Consider the following 16523-nt stretch of genomic DNA (forward strand, 5'->3'; position numbering starts at 1 on the left):
GACGTGTAAGGTACCTTTAGATCTTTAACCACAAATTTGCGAATTACATTCGTCGAACAAATATAATAGGTAAGCAATCAATTCATGACCATTGTTTTTCCTCAAAAAAGGTACCAGCTCTTTGGATGTGTGTGATGACATGTGACCCCGAGATTTCCTATCGTCACCCCTCATGTGGCCATGCCGACGAGTGAGATACCGAGTCACCACGAGGAGCCACACCGACAAGTGAGATGCCGAGTCACCAAGAGGAGACCAGACATATGCATCGCGTCCACCAGCCACCATGATCATGTGTTTACAGAAGGTATGTCCCTCTTTGATATTAACATTTTTCGATGCACTAAGTGTTTATTGATAATAATTCATGTATACATATAGGATATTTTAATGCGGTAACTTATGGACACTCTAGATGGTTTGTGTTGAGGCTTGGTGCATACATTATTTGCTACTCCCTCTGTTCCTAAATATAAGTCTTTGTAGGGATTCCACTAGATGGACTACATACGGAGCAAAATGAATGAATCTACACTTAAAATGCATCTATATACATCCGTATGTGGTTCATAGTGGAATCTCTACAAAGACTTATATTTTGGAACGGAGGGAGTAGATGGTAGTCATCCTTTCGCCTAAATGAGCGGCACCAAGGTATCGCCGCTCAAAAAGTGGCTATTATTTTAGTATTTGTACTAAGGGGGGCCTCGGATTTGAGTTTCGCCCCGGGCCCCCAAATTCTCAGGACCGGCCCTGATGTAGCCGAATCTAGTATAAGCAGCCACAGTGCAGTGCAAATTACAGCGAACCAAATGCAACAAGCACTAAGCAGACATCGTTTGTGTCAAAGGATAAACAAGAGACATGCATCAGAGTAAGAGTGACAGTTACATTTATCTTGAGATTTGCAGAAGAGGGGCCACCTCTAGAAGGCTCACTAAATGAAGAACCCCATCTGGCTCTCAAGTTCCCAATAATACTTATACTTACAGTCAGTGGCGGCGGAATGATGATAAACTTGTGAGGCCGGAGAGATTATTTTCATAGATTTTACATGGCGTCCAAATTACTTTTTTTGTATGAACACACATGTATATCAAAGGTTTCATAAAATGTTGTGGGGATAGCTGACCTCATAGCTACAACATGGATATGCCGCTGCTTACAGTCACCTCCAGTTTTATCAGATGAGTGAACTTCATCAGGTACTTTGAAAATTCTTGATGGTGGTACATAGTCAAATAAAAACATGGCAAATCTAGCTGAGCAGCTAGTTTAGTAGGGACATGTATGATTCATTGATGATGGGTCATATGGGTAATCCACTTCAACAAATGGGTAAGCTGAATATATGATATTATGACATAATATACAGAAATATTGATCACTCCTATGAGGAGGCAGCGCATACAAGGTTATATCAGTTGTTTGTTCACGAAGCCTTCCTAAGAAAAATTATATAGGAAATATAAAGAAAGATCTTGCTCTTTGCACTTGGGTCCTTCTGTCAGTGCTCAGGTTTCACATTGGCATCTCCATTAGGCAGAGCTCTTTGGGACTGACCCAACCTCTTTGACTCGTGGATAAAAATGAGTCATAAGAAACTAAATCAGCAAAGTAAAAATGAATGATTAAGAATTATTTTATGTTCATTTAACAGTCCAATCTTAAAGCTAAAAATTACTAGGATGGAACTATAGTTGTGTAGATCTACAAAAAGAATGCATCATCAACACAAAAGTAAATCCTGACCTCACCTAAATTAATTCCTGACATGAACATCGGCTTATGTAGCAGGTTCCAATAGAGCATAGATATATACAGGTCTTGCTCTCACAACTTCCAGAAGGGGGTGAAAGATGTGTTGAGCATTGTGATAACTAAAACATGAAGCTGCGTATGATTGCTAAAGTAGTAAAATATGATCACTATTATTGGTACACTAGATGATTAGACAAAAATTTAGTAAAGGTACACATGTGAAGGAACATCCAATCCTAAGAATACATGCAATTTCCACTTACAACATTAGAAGTAGCACGTATCTGTCTGTATGCTTCAACATCATCTGGAAAATCTTCTTCCAGCTCCTCAAGAAGATGCTTCCTCAAGATCGGAGACAAACATGTTGACAATATTTTTTCATCATTGTAATTGAGACGAGAACGGGCTCCTCATGAAGTTCGTATAAAACACAAACCAACTCCACTTTTCATCGGTATTTGTTTTGCCGAGATTTTGTTCTGTCCATGTTGTTAACTGGCCCAAACAATGATGTATTGCATGCATGATTTCCCTTTCTCTATTTTCAGATGAATGGATACTAGCCGTCGGATGTGCCTGGTCCTGTGATTGTAGGCTAGCAATGTTATATTGGTATTCACTAACGATGGAATAGAAATCAGTTGTTGCTAGCTCCAGAAGCGAACCTAGCCCAAATCTACAAGGTGGATTTTGTGATGCGTTGACAGTTAGCAAACTGGCACTATGCAGTCAGTTCACCACATTCTGCAAACTGAAATTTGCTAGTACAAGGAAGTTCCTTCTTTGTGATTGCGCAACTATTCTTTTCTAAGAGAAAAGAGAAAAAGAAGTGTTATGTTTCTTTGGAACAATGTAGTTTAGTTTATATTAGCACATATTTTTCAGAAAGCACTTGGAAAACATGGAAGAGAATCAGGAAAGAACACCGATCAACAACTCCCTGAAGATGGACAATAAAGTAGTAAGATATCTCACATTTGTGCAGGATATGCGTTAAAGTCGCCAGCAATTAATGGCCCACCAATCCTTAGTTGATGTTGGTAAGCTTCCCTCCTGCATATATATAGATGGCAGCACAAACACCGTCAATCGTTCACGCACAAACAAAACTCGTCAAACTTTGACGCCAGGTGCAATTCTAGATTGGCATGAGTCATGTGTAGGTCAACACCAAAAACAAAAATGAGTGAAAAACACATAGGACTGCGAGGCGTCAGAAAAAAAAACATATCCTGGAAGTTGAGGTCGAGGGGCACACTAATCTGTTATGGTCCTAATAGCAACAACAACAGGGATCTTTCGAATCTCTCTCACTCAAGTGATTTGATTCAAACCAATAATCCAATTACAGAGAAGAGGGATGGAAGGAGAAGAGAGCCGCCCTTATCAGGGTTTTTCATCTCCACGAAAAGTGATCCACCCGATACCAAAGTCATCCCCACTAGGCACTACTAATACTACACTCAACTAAGATACTTACAAACGCACCCACTGCTAACATAGGACCCAGTTGTCTTTGGAGTACTTCATGGACGGGGCTGGGGGTCGGGCTGACTTGCAGGTACCACCAGCCAGGTCACTAATAGTAGCTTTAGTCTTGTAGACGGAAAAGATTGCAATACAATTGACGTTGTAGTGATGGGGTGCTGGTGCACGTATATATAATTACAAGGGAAGACCTCTACCTCAACTATACAAGACTAGGAGGTGGACCACAACTCCAATATACATGCAACACAAAATACAACTCAACCCCCCCCCCCCCCCCCCCGCAGTCGAAGCGTCGCCAGAGACACAGAGACTGGACCAAAACTCCTAGAAGTCGGGAGTAGGCAATCCCTTAGTCATCACATTAGCAAAATGTTGCGATGTCGGCACGTGAAGAACCCGAACACGGCCAAGGGCAACCTGCTCACGCACGAAGTGAATATCGAGCTCAATATGCTTCATACGTCGATGGTGCACCGGGCTGGCGGAAAGGTAGACCGCGCTGACGTTATTGCAGTAGACAAGAGTGGCCTTATGAACATCACAAAGCAACTCCTGGAGCAGCTGACAGAGCCAAGAGCACTCAGCCACGGCGTTAGCCACAGCGCGATACTCTGCCTCGGCGCTGGAGCGGGAGACCGTGGGTTGTCGCTTCGATGATCAAGAGATCAACAAGGGCCCAAGGTAGACACAATAGCCGGACGTGAAGCGTCGAGTGTCGGGGCAGCCAGGCCAGTTAGCATCCAAGTAGGCCACAAGGTCGGTGGGGGCGGAGGCCGTCAGGGTGAGTCCCAAAGACATGGTGCCGCATATATAACGAAGAATACGCTTCACCAAGGTCCAGTGAGAGTCACACGGGGCGTGCATGTGGAGGCACACTTGCTGAACAGCGTACTGCAGGTCGGGTCGAGTCAGCGTCAAGTACTGTAAAGCACCTACAATGGAGCGATAAAACGCTCCATCGGACGCGAGAGACCCCTCCAGAGTAGAGACCTTCGCCTTCGTGTCGACGGGGGTGGGCGCCGGCTTACAGTTAAGCATACCGGCACGCTCCAGGAGCTCGTGGGCGTACTTCTGCTGATGCAGAAAGAAGACATCAGTCCGACGGGTCACCTCGATGCCGAGAAAGTAGTGCAGAGGCCCCAAGTCCTTGAGGGCGAACTCATCACGAAGACGAGCAGTCAGCCGCTGAAGGAGATCAGGGGCAGACGACATGAGGATGATGTCATCGACATAGAGCAGCAGATATGCAGTGTCAGCTCCCTGATGATACACGAAGAGTGAAGCATCGGAGCGAGTAGACCGAAATCCCAGAGACTGCAGGAAGGCTGCGATATGCTGGTACCAAGCCTGAGGCGCCTACTTCAACCCGTAAAGAGGGGAGAGCAAGCACACTAAGTCGGGGTGCTCGGCATCGACGAAGCTAGTAGGCTGCTCACAGAACACCTGCTCGGCAAGATGGCCATGCAAGAAGGTGTTGGAGACATCCAACTAGAGCACAGGCCAGGCGCGCGAGACCGCCAGCTGGAGTACAGCGCAGATCATGCCTTGTTTCACAACTAGGGCGAAGGTGTCGGTGAAGTCCATGCCCACCCGCTGCCAAAAACCACGGACTACCCATCGAGCCTTGTAGCGCTCGAGAGAACCGTCCGGGCGAGTCTTGTGGCAAAACACCCACTTGCCAGAGATGATGTTGACACGGGGGGTCACGGAACAAGCTGCCACGAGCGGTTGTGTTGTAGAGCGTCGAACTCCTCCTGCATCGCAACCAGCCAATGGGGATCCCGAAGGGCGGAGCAAGTGGAGGTGGGAACAAGTGATGGCATCGATGTCGAGGCAGCACAAACATACTCGTCGGAGGAGTAGCGCATGCTCGGCCGAAGCACTCCTGCTCGGGCATGGGTAGTCACGCCAAGCGGCAGAGCAACCGGGTCGGCGATGGCAGCGGGGGCCGCGGCGGCAGGGGCCGCGGCCACGACAGGGGCGCTAGCGGCGACGGGTGCACCCGTGGCAGCGGCAGGGGCCGCGGCAGCGGGGACGGGGGCCGCGGCGGCAGGGGCCACGGCGTCGGGGGCCGCGGCGGCAGCAGCGCTAGCCAAGCCGGTGAAGGAAGGGGCAAAGGGTGAGGTCGAGGTCGAGCCCGTCGCAGGGGTGGCGGGCGGGATGCCCACCAGCTCGACCTCGTAGGAAGGAGACGGGGACCTAGGGGCCGATCAGACTCGACCTCGGGGAAGGGAGTCGAGAACCCGAGAGGTGGCGACAGAAGGCGCCGGGCCGGGGGGCTGCCGGGGTGTGCCGCCGCGCATCGCTCCAGGTAGGAGGCGCGGGGGCCGACACCGAGGGAGCCGAAGCCGAGGGACCTCAAAAAAAGGGAACACCGTCTCGACAAAGTACAATGCCTCAAGGTGTACACACGATGAGTGACATGATCATAGCACCGGTAACCTTTGGTGTTGGGAGGGTAGCCAAGGAAGACGCATGGGACGGATCGGGGTGCGAGCTTGTGTGGCGTGGTGGACGCGGTGAGGATAACAGAGACACCCAAAGATGAGGAGACCGTCATAGGACGGTGGTGTGCCGAAGAGAAGGTGGTGAGGGGAGTAGTTCCACCGAGGACGACACAGACGAATGTTAGCTAAAAGAATGGCGGTGGCGAGGGCATCGAGCCAAAACCGAGCGGGCACGTTCGAGTGAAAGAGTAACGTGTGAACGCAGTCATTAAGAGTGCAGAGAATGCGCTCGTCGTGGCCGTTCTGCTATGAAGTGTAAGGGCAAGTCAGACAGAAGGTGGTGCCTTGAGAGGCAAGAAGTGTGCGAAGAGCGAAATTGTCAAACTCTTTTCCGTTATCAGTTTGGAGTGCAAGTATGGCGCGATCGAACTGGGTGGTGACATAGGAGTAAAAAACGGTGAGTGTGGCTAAAGCACCAGATTTATGATGAAGAGAAAAGTCCACACATAATGAGAATAATCATCTAAAATCACCAAGTAGTATAGATAGCCTGTGTTACTCGCAATGGGAGACGTCCAAACATCACTATGAAGCAACTGAAACGGAAAAGTGGAAACTGAGTAGACGCACTAAAGGGAAGACAAACGTGCTTACCCAAACGACAAGCCTCACAAGTATGCTCGTCGAGCTTATTACATGAGAAAGAAAAACTCCTAAGAATCTGACGCAAAACGGTGGGGTTGGGGTGGCCCAAGCGAGCATGCCTAAGATCGACGCCGGCGGCGAGGGTGACAGGTGTGGAGGTGGATGCGCCGGCGTGCATGGGGTAAAGCTCATCAGGGCTATCACATCGGTGAAGCACCATCCGTGTACGGGCGTCCTTCACAGAAAAACCAACACCGTCAAATTCAACAGTAAGTGGATTCTCATGAGTAAGACAACAAACGTAAACTAAACTAGTGACTAAGTCAGGTGAGACAAGGACATTAGACATAGTGATAGGTGTGGAATTAGAAGGAAAACTAGTACTACCGACATGGGTGATAGGTAAAGAAAAACCGTTGCCAACGGTGATACGAGTGGGTGTGTGAACTGGAGTGGAAGAGGAAAGGTTACCGGGATGAGCCGTCATGTGTGCAGTAGCACCCGAGTCCATGTACCAGTCGCCTCCACCGACATAGTTGCTCGGCGATGGCGCCGACTGTAGGGCGGCCAGGAGGGCTGGGTCCCACAGTGCAGGTACCGGCGGCGACAGCTGGCCTCCAGGGCAGCGCCTGGGCGGGCGCGCCGTAGCCACCAAGGGATGGCGGCGCGAGTGGGGCACCGTAGGGCTGGTAGGGGCGCCGACGAACGCGTGGTGGCCCGTAGGGCAGGGACCAAGGAGACCCGGTGCAGGAGACCGCGGGACGGGCATGTGATAGACGTGGACGACGCCCGTCCACGGGTTCTGCCCGGTGGCCCACGGCGGGGACGGTGACTGGTAGCGGGGCGCCTCCCCTCGCCCCCCCCCCCCCCCCCGCGCCCTGTGCCTGCGGCTACTGCTGGCGACCCCCGCCACCTTGCGGCTGCTGGGGAGGCACAGGCGGTGCATGCGGGCGGCAGCGAGTAGTAGCCGGTGGGCGCGGGCTGACTAGGCGCAGCCGGAGGAGCAGGGCCGCTGCGGGTGGTACAGGCGGCGAGGGCGGTGTGTTGGACCTGCTACTTCAGCTTCGTCATCCGGCGCTCCTCAAGTTTGAGGTACGCGATGACGCGCTGGAAAGTGGGCTGCGTCAGCAGGGTGAGGTTGGACGCCGCGTTGCCGAAGTCCTCATTAAGCCGGCGGTTAGGGTGCACTAGTGCAGAACCGGTCTTTAGTGCCGGTTCGTGACGGCCTTTAGTGTCGGTTCGCCAACCGGCACTAAAGAGTGGGGACTAAAGGTCCCCCCCTTTAGTACCGGTTCGTCACGAACCGGCGCTAAAGGGCAAACACGTGGCACGAGCCAGGCCCGGGTGCGCGTAGGGCTTTAGTACTAGTTGGTAACACCAATCGGTACTAAATGTTAGGGTGTTTTTTTTAGTTTTTCCTTTAGTTTTGTGTTTTCAATTTAATTTAGTGATTGTTTTACATTATAATGAGTTGTTAAATCATTAGGTGGAAGTACCGCGGATTAGTTTCGACTAAAGGATCTAGCTATATAAGTGATCAAGTATATGCCATATCGATATTATACTTGATCACCTAATTAATTAGGTGATCAAGTATAATATATATGGATATGGCATATATATACTTGATCACTTAGGTATAGGATCCATCCAGCTGAAACTAATCTTTGGTTTCTTTCATTTAAATGATATAATAACTCATCATCATCATCATCATCATATTAATATAAAAACTCTTGCATCATATCATCAACATGAGTATATGTATACTCTAGCTAGCTAGCTAAAAATCATTGTAGTCGTCATTATCACTATTTAATCATCATAGTCATTACCGCTATCTAATCACCATACCAACAGTAGCTTAGAAGAAACATTCACTTGTACCAAAAGCAAAAATATCATCGAGTTCAACATTATTGTCATGATACACGACAAAAGCAAATCACTATTTGAGATTAAGTTTAGAACGAAGAACAGGGACATGAAAGGACAAGTACTAAGAGCAGCATGAACTAGCTAAATCACTCCTGCTAGCTACTCTCTCTCTGGTAAAATAGCATAGAACATGTATAGCTCTCCTGATTCATCATACTGGAGCATGCAGATGAACCTGTCTCCTAATCATGGGCTGCGCTTCTCATTGCTGCCCCCTAATACTTCTTGACGATCGTTAACAATTTTCCTCCAATCTTTCACTATTAAGTATTCATCGTTTCTAGAAATACTGAATGCATTCATGTGCAATGCAGGATATCTTGGCCGTAAGCTAACAATTGACATGCGACCTTTAGTCTTGATCCCCTGAGGCACAACTGTCATCGGGAGTCCCTGTTGAAGAACATCGTATAGTACTTAATTAATATACTTAGCAATGAAAGTTTAGCAAAAAAATTATGTATGCAAAAGATGCACTAAGGACAAATAGTAAAAATCTTACCATCATTCCTAAATAGATGTGACCATAGTTCAATACCATCACTATTGGTCGCACGTTTTGAGTACTAACATTTCTAAGTGCAGGAAGAAAATTTGTCTTGACAGTATGAAGATCCTCAAGCCATGAAACATAATGACTTATCTCCTCGCAGTTTAGTTCAGCTCCGGGACAGTAGTAGGTCATGTCCACCAAGCGCCGGACATGTTTGCTTGAATGGAAATAAGCTGTCAATAGAAATTAGTTGTCAATTATTTTTGAATAACCAATATCAAATACAAAAATATAGTTGAGAAGAACTCACATAATGGTAGAACTGGAGGCGTCTGCACATCGACTCATATGTCTCTATTACCTTCAATATCATCTTCCGGACGAATATCAAAGGTAATAACCATACCAGGCTTAAATGCATAAGCCTTGCATAGTGCTTGCCAAGTTTTCCATTCAAAATAGGTGTATGTGTGTGCATTGTATACTTTGACGTTGAAAGTATAATCATGCTCAGTTTTCAGGTAAACTCTCTTTACCTGCATAGTTTCCATATCCTTGAAACCTATCTTATTCAAGACAAAAATTCTTGCATGGCAGGGGATGCGCTACTAAAATAGTGAAAATTAAAAATTATAAGCCAGGCAAATGAAGCATATATATATATATATATATATATATATATATATATATATATATATATATATATATATATAAAAGTCATGCTTAATTACGAAAACAGACTTGTCGTTGTGACTTACTGTATCGAATTCGAATGTCTCATCCAGCTTGATGCTGAATCGCCTATCATCAACAAGGAAATTTCTGTCGCACCGGCGGCTCTGGTCTTCACAGTATTCGCACATAATGAAATTTTCTCCGTCGTCAAACTACATTTCCTATGTTTATATTAGGCGAAACATTAAGCATTTACTAAAAGTAAACTAGTTCTATTATAATTCAAGTAGTTCAACTAAATATTTACTAAAAATAAACTACTTATATTAATTCAATTAGTTCAACTAAGCATTTACTAAAAATAAATTAATTATATTATAATTCAACTAGTTCAACTAAACATTACTAAAAATAAACTAGTTATATTAATTCAATTAGTTCAACTAAGCATTTACTAAAAATAAACTAGTTCTATTAATTCAACTAGTTCAACTAAGCATTTACTAAAAATAAACTAGTTATATTAATTCAATTAGTTCAACTAACCATTTACTAAAAATAAACTAGTTATATTAATTCAATTAGTTCAACTAAGCATTTACTAAAAATAAACTAGTTATATTAATTCAATTAGTTCAACTAAGCATTTACTAAAAATAAACTATTTCTATTAATTCAACTAGTTCAACTAAACATTTATTAAAAATAAGCTAGTTATATTAATTCAAGTAGTTCAACTAAGCATTTACTAAAAATAAACTAGTTCTATTAATTCAACTAGTTCAACTAAGCATTTAATAAAAATAAACTAGTTATATAAATTCAATTAGTTCAACTAAACACTTACTAAAAATAAACTAGTTATATTTATTCAATTAGTTCAACTAAGCATTTACTAAAAATAAACTAGTTATATTAATTCAATTAGTTCAACTAAGCATTTACTAAAAATAAACTAGTTATATTAATTCAATTAGTTCAACTAAGCATTTACTAAAAATAAACTAGTTTCTATTAATTCAACTAGTTCAACTAAGCATTTACTAAAAATAAACTAATTATATTAATTCAATAATTCAACTAAACATTTACTGAAAATAAACTAGTTATATTAATTCAATTAGTTCAACTAAGTATTTACTAAAAATAAACTAGTTTTTACTAATTCAACTAGTTCAACTAAGCATTTACTAAAAATAAACTAGTTATATTAATTCAATTAGTTCAACTAAACATTTACTACAAATAAACTACTATATTAATTCAATTAGTTCAACTAAGCATTTACTAAAAATAAACTAGTTTCTATTAATTCAATTAGTTCAACTAAATATTTACTAAAAATAAACTAGTTATATTAATTTAATTAGTTCAACGACTAAGCATTTACTAAAAATAAACTAGTTCTATTAATTCAACTAGTTCCAATAAGTATTTACTAAAAATAAACTAGTTATATTAATTCAATTAGTTCAACTAAGCATTTACTAAAAATAAACTAGTTCTATTATAATTCAACTAGTTCAACTAAACATTTACTAAAAATAAACTAGTTATATTAATTCAACTAGTTCAACTTAAGCATTTACTAAAAATAAAAATTTACTAAAAAAATATGTGTGTGTTTGTATGTGTATGCCTGTGTGTGTAGTGTGTGTGTGTGTATGCGTGTGTGCGTGTACGTGTGTGTGTAGTGTGTGTGTGTAGTGTGTGTAGTGTGTGTGTGTGTGTATGCGTGTGTGCGTGTATGTGTGTGTGTAGTGTGTGTATGGAGCGGGCACGTATGGGCGGCGGGGGCGGCGACGACGGGCGGCGAGGGCGGCGGCCGGGGACGGCGACGAGACGGGCGGCGGGGACGGCGACGAGACGGCCGGGGGCGCGGCAACGACGACGGGTGGCGGGGGCGCGCGGCAACGACGACGGGCGGCGGGGGCACGTGTCGACGACGGGGACGACGACGACAGGCGGCGGGGGCGGCGGGGACAGCGACGACGTGCGGCAGGGGCGGCGATCAAGGGCGGCGGGGGCGACGGCGCGGCGGCGTGGCAGCGTCGGCGTCGGCGATAGATCAATGTCGCGCGAGAAGTGGAGAAGTGGTCGACGATGGAACTGTTTTTTCATAAGTGTAGTATATATAGGAGGGGCCTTTAGTCCAACCGGTACTAAAGGCCAATTTTAGCTAGCCCAAGCGGCGGGAAACGAGGGCCTTTAGTACTGGTTGGTGGCCCCAACCGGTACTAAAGCGCAACACATTAGTACCGGTTGGAGCCACCAACCGGTACTAAAGGCCGTGCGCTGCTATGCCGCGGTACGCTATTTTTAGTCCCACCTCGCCGAGCGAAGGGCAGCCGCACTGGTTTATAAACCCAGCCGCGGCTGCCCTTTTGAACTCCTCTATATAGCAGGCTTCTCGGCCTAACTAGGGGGCGCTGCCCTGTGAGCCTGCTGGCCCTTCTGGGCCTGTATTTGCAGACCCTAGGTCTGGCAGGCCCACCGGGCAGCGTCCCAACATTTTTTTATATAATTTTTTTTCTTAGTAGTTTTTTTGTTGTATTTAGTTTCTTTGTGAATATTTTTGCTTTATATAATTTCTTCTTTCCTGCATTATTTATTTTCTTCTATTTATTTTTGAGTAATTTTTTATATAGTTTTTTCTTTTCTGCTTTAGTTTTTTCTTCTATTTATTTTTGAGTAGTTTTTTGCTGTATTTAGTTTCTTTGTGAATATTTTTGCTTTATATAAATTTTTTTCTTTTCTGCATTATTGTTTTCTTCTTTTTTTTGAGTAGTTTTTTATATAGTTTTGTATTTTCTGCTTTATTTTTTTTTTCTATTTATTTCTGAGTAGTTTTTTTGTTGTATTTAGTTTCTTTGTGAATATTTTTGCTTTATATAATTTTTTTCTTTTCTGCATTATTTATTTTTGAGTAGGTTTTTTTATATAGTTTTTTCTTTTCTGCTTTATTTTTTTCTTCTATTTATTTCTGAGTAGTTTTTTTGCTGTATTTAGTTTATTTGTGAATATTTTTGCTTTATATAATTTTTTTTCCTGTATTATTTATTTTCTTCTATTTATTTTTGAGTAATTTTTTTTATATAGTTTTTTCTTTTCAGCTTTTTCAAAGTTTGTTTTGCTGTGATTTACTGTTTCACGGTCATTTCTCTTCCTCTTCTTCTTCTTCAGAGTTTGTTTTGCTGTGATTTACTGTTTCACGGTCATTTCTCTTCCTCTTCTTCTTCTTCTTCTTCTTCTCCTTCTTCCTCTTATTCCTCTTCTTCTTCTTCTTCTTCTTCTTCTTCTTCTTCTTGTCTTCTTCTTCTTCTTCTTCTTCTTCTTCTTCTTCTTCCTCTTCTTACTCTCTTCTTCTTCTTCTTCTTCTTCTTCTTCTTCCTCTTCCTCTTCTTCCTTTTTATATAGTTTGAGAAGTAACACCGAAAAAATACATTGATCAGTACCGCCTTTCAGCCAAAACGCGCTACTACTACAGAGAAGTACATAAAAAATACATTGATCATCAATGATCTTTTTGTATAGAATCTAAATTGTCAATAGGAATCTACCACCGATTTAAGAACCGGCGAAGACTCCTATTGCACCCTCAGATCCTACACATAGAGTTCAATGAAGACCAAATGCTTGTGATAGTTTGAGAAGTAACATATTTAAGGTGGTCAAATTCTTGCTAAGGGAGCGAGGTGGGACTAAAAATAGCCCCTGCCACAACCTCTTTAGTACCGGTTCGTGCCACGAACCAGTACTAAAAATGCTGGTGCCCGACCAGCATCTTTAGTACCGGTTCGTGGCACGAACCGGTACTAAAGATTCGCAATGAACCGGTATTAAAGGTCTCCTCCCACCTAGTCATTTGAACCGGCACTAATGGACGCATTAGTGCCGGCTCATATGCAAACCGGTACTAATGTTACTCATATTAGGTCCTTTTTCTACTAGTGGTGCTCAGCATGAGGTCATCAGAGACCTTAGGGCCGATGTCGCGAAGCTCGTCGGCGAGCATCTTAAGCCTCATGCAGTACTCGTCGATGGTGGAGTTGTCCTGGTGACAACCGAAGAACTCCCGCTGCAAGAAAACAAGGTGCTGAAGTTTGTTGTTGTTGAAGAGCGCGTTGATCTTGGCCCACACGATGCAGGTGTCGTCGTCCTCGGCGACGACCGTGTGGAAGATGTCCTTCGAGACCGTTTGGTAGAACCAACGGATGATCGTGGCCTCGATGGCGGACCACTCCGGGTCGCCGCGCATGTACGCGCTGTCCACAGAACCGTCGATGTGCTCGGTGAGATAGTACTCGCGGAAGATGAGGTTGAAGTAGGTCTTCCACGCGTAGCACGACGTGCTGGAGCTGTCAAGACGGATAGGGACCCGGGCCTCAATGTTGAGGTCGCGGATGGCAGCCGCGGAGGGCTCGGGGCCGGCGAACGGGTTGGACGAGTGGGTCGTGGACGAGCCGAGCGATGATGACCAGGACATGGCGGCGCGCGGGTGAGGGACGACGACTAGGGTTAGGGTTTGGTGGGGGAGGAGAAGAGGGTTGCAGCAGCGGGTGGGCGGCGGCTGCGGTGGAGGAAAGCAGCGGCGGCAGGGTGGCGGAGGCACAACGCGGGAGGAGGCGCGGGTGCAGCGGCAGGGTAGAGCGGCGCGGGCACGGGAGGGGGCGGAAGCGGTGTAGCACGTGGTGGCGGTTGCGCGGGGAGGGAGGGGCGCGACAGCATCGGGGTGCGGCGAAGTTGGGGTGCGGCAGCGGTGGCGGCAGCTCGCGCAGAGAGGGCGCGGCGGCTACTGTGGCGAACCCTAGAGGAGGAACGACCAAGATGATACCATGTAGACGGGAAAGATTGCAATACAATTGACGTTGTATTGATGGGGTGCTGGTGCACGTACATATAATTACAAGACTAGAAGGTGGGCCACAACTTTAATATACATGCAACACAAAATACAACTCAACAAGTCTGGATGTTGCTCTGCACTTGCGGCTGGTTCAGTTAAAGTAGTTGCTTTGGTCTGAAATATTGTCCTGTTGTTGCGCCTGGTTCAATTTCGGTAGCTTGCTTCAGCGTATGTTTTTCTGCTTCTGCATGTTTGACTGTATCATGAGCTCGAAGCTTCTCCCAACGACGCTGCATTCAGGGCGTGACATAGTCATTGTCATGCACTCAGCTAGTTGGAAGAACGATTCCAGGGAGGAGCCAAAGGAGATAAGAGGTAAACCATTCCAAGTTGTTGTTACTAGTGAAGTGGGCAAGAAGTAAATGTGTGGTTTACGAACATGTACTTGTAAGCTCTGAGATTGATATTGCTTCATTTAGTCTGTAGGAATCAGAACTAAGAAGTTTGCTCGATCTACCCTTATTTCCTTCTGAGTGAGGGGTGTACCAAGCTTTTCTTATAATATTATTAGATTAGCAAGCCCCCATCGTACACAAATAAACAAATATGCAACAAATGTTGTACCAGAACTTGCACTTGCCTATTGACACGCGCCGCTTCCATAGCTCTTCAGGCATTCAACACCCGAAGCAAAAAAAACCAAGGTCCTTCAAAAGAGAAGATCAGGGCACATATCCTGCCTTTCTGATGTCCATCTCTACCTTGGCCAGTGTCCAAAGACATGATCATACGCCATCACCCTCAATTCTACAGACATCCTCCTCAGAGCCATGCGCGTCACCAAGGATGCACAATACCACCTCAAGCTGACTTCCTAGAGCGATAAACCCCGAAGCCTCGAACTGTGCGAGATGAAGGTGGGCACACGGCTGAAAATGCCAGCAAGCTTCAGGCTCACTACATCTGAAAACGTAAGGGTTTTGTAATGAGTTGGCAGTTACCAATTTGGCAATATGCAGTTGAGTAGTTTACCACATTCTGCAAACTGAAATTGGCCTCGGCAGCGGCCGGCCGCATAGCCTCTTGCGCTCCGAAAACGTAAGGGTTTTGTAATGAGTTGGCAGCTGATGCAATGCATAGAGTTCCGTCGCTGGACGCTGCCGCGTGGCTTTGGATGCTCACGTGTCACGTGAAAAGCTACTAACTAGCTTTCGACTCAGCCACGCACGTACCGGACGCTGATCCCTTCCATCCGTTCCGGCGAGAACATGTGAGTAACACACCCACGTGAGTCATGTGAGTAACACACCCACGTGAGTCATGAGTGCAGGGAGTGGCGGTTGAGTCGCGGTGGTGACGCTCGATGCACGGGGGCCACAGCCTACAGATGGCGGAGAACGCGGCGCGGTCACGGACGCCGCACAATGTCCTCGAGTCCCGGCTGAAGGAGGCATCTGCCGGCGGGCTTGCTTGAGGAGCAGAAGGCCTCGTGTGAGTCCGCGCGGACTAGCGGCGAGAAGGCAACGAGCAGCGTCATGAGCACGCGCGAATGTGGCGTTGTAGTGGTGTAGGACGTGCGTCGCCTACGTGGCTGGCGCGAGCACCCTGGCATGCACGAGCATGCGCAGCTCCGACTCCTGGTCGTCGGGGACAAGGCGCTCCACCGTCCTATGACCGCTAGCTGCAGGTACGCGACGGCGAATACCGCCCGGCAATGACGGTGCTGAGCGTGCACATGACTCTGAACTGGACGATGATGTGGCAGTCAAACTGACGATGTGCAAGTTTTTAATCAAAACTATACCCACGTCGAACGGACACCGCCCGGATTTTTTTTTTTTGAAATTATGATGATTTTTATAGCAAATTCGGAAACTATACGCCCTAATGCATAAAAATCAAAACTATGGCCCCGTAGGCCTTCTATTGACCGAAGAGGGACTTTTTGGCCTACCGTTGGCCGAAGTGGGCTCTTGAGCAGCCGAAGAGCACTTCTCGGGTTCCCATTGGCCGAAAAGTGTCAGGGGCACAAAACATAATTAAGATGGCGTCAAATGAAAAAGTTATCAACATGAAAAATCTTCGTCTCGTCGAAACGGTTGATTTTGATATAAAAATTGTCTTAATCCGACATCGTATACAACCTGTAGAGTCAAAACAAGGTCAGGGGCAGAAGCTGCAGAGTTACTTCAGAAAGACCGAATGGATGTCAGAAAATTTGTCA

The sequence above is a fragment of the Triticum aestivum genome, chromosome 3B (assembly GCF_018294505.1).
Source record: "Triticum aestivum cultivar Chinese Spring chromosome 3B, IWGSC CS RefSeq v2.1, whole genome shotgun sequence".
In the NCBI taxonomy this organism is placed as follows: Eukaryota; Viridiplantae; Streptophyta; class Magnoliopsida; order Poales; family Poaceae; genus Triticum; species Triticum aestivum.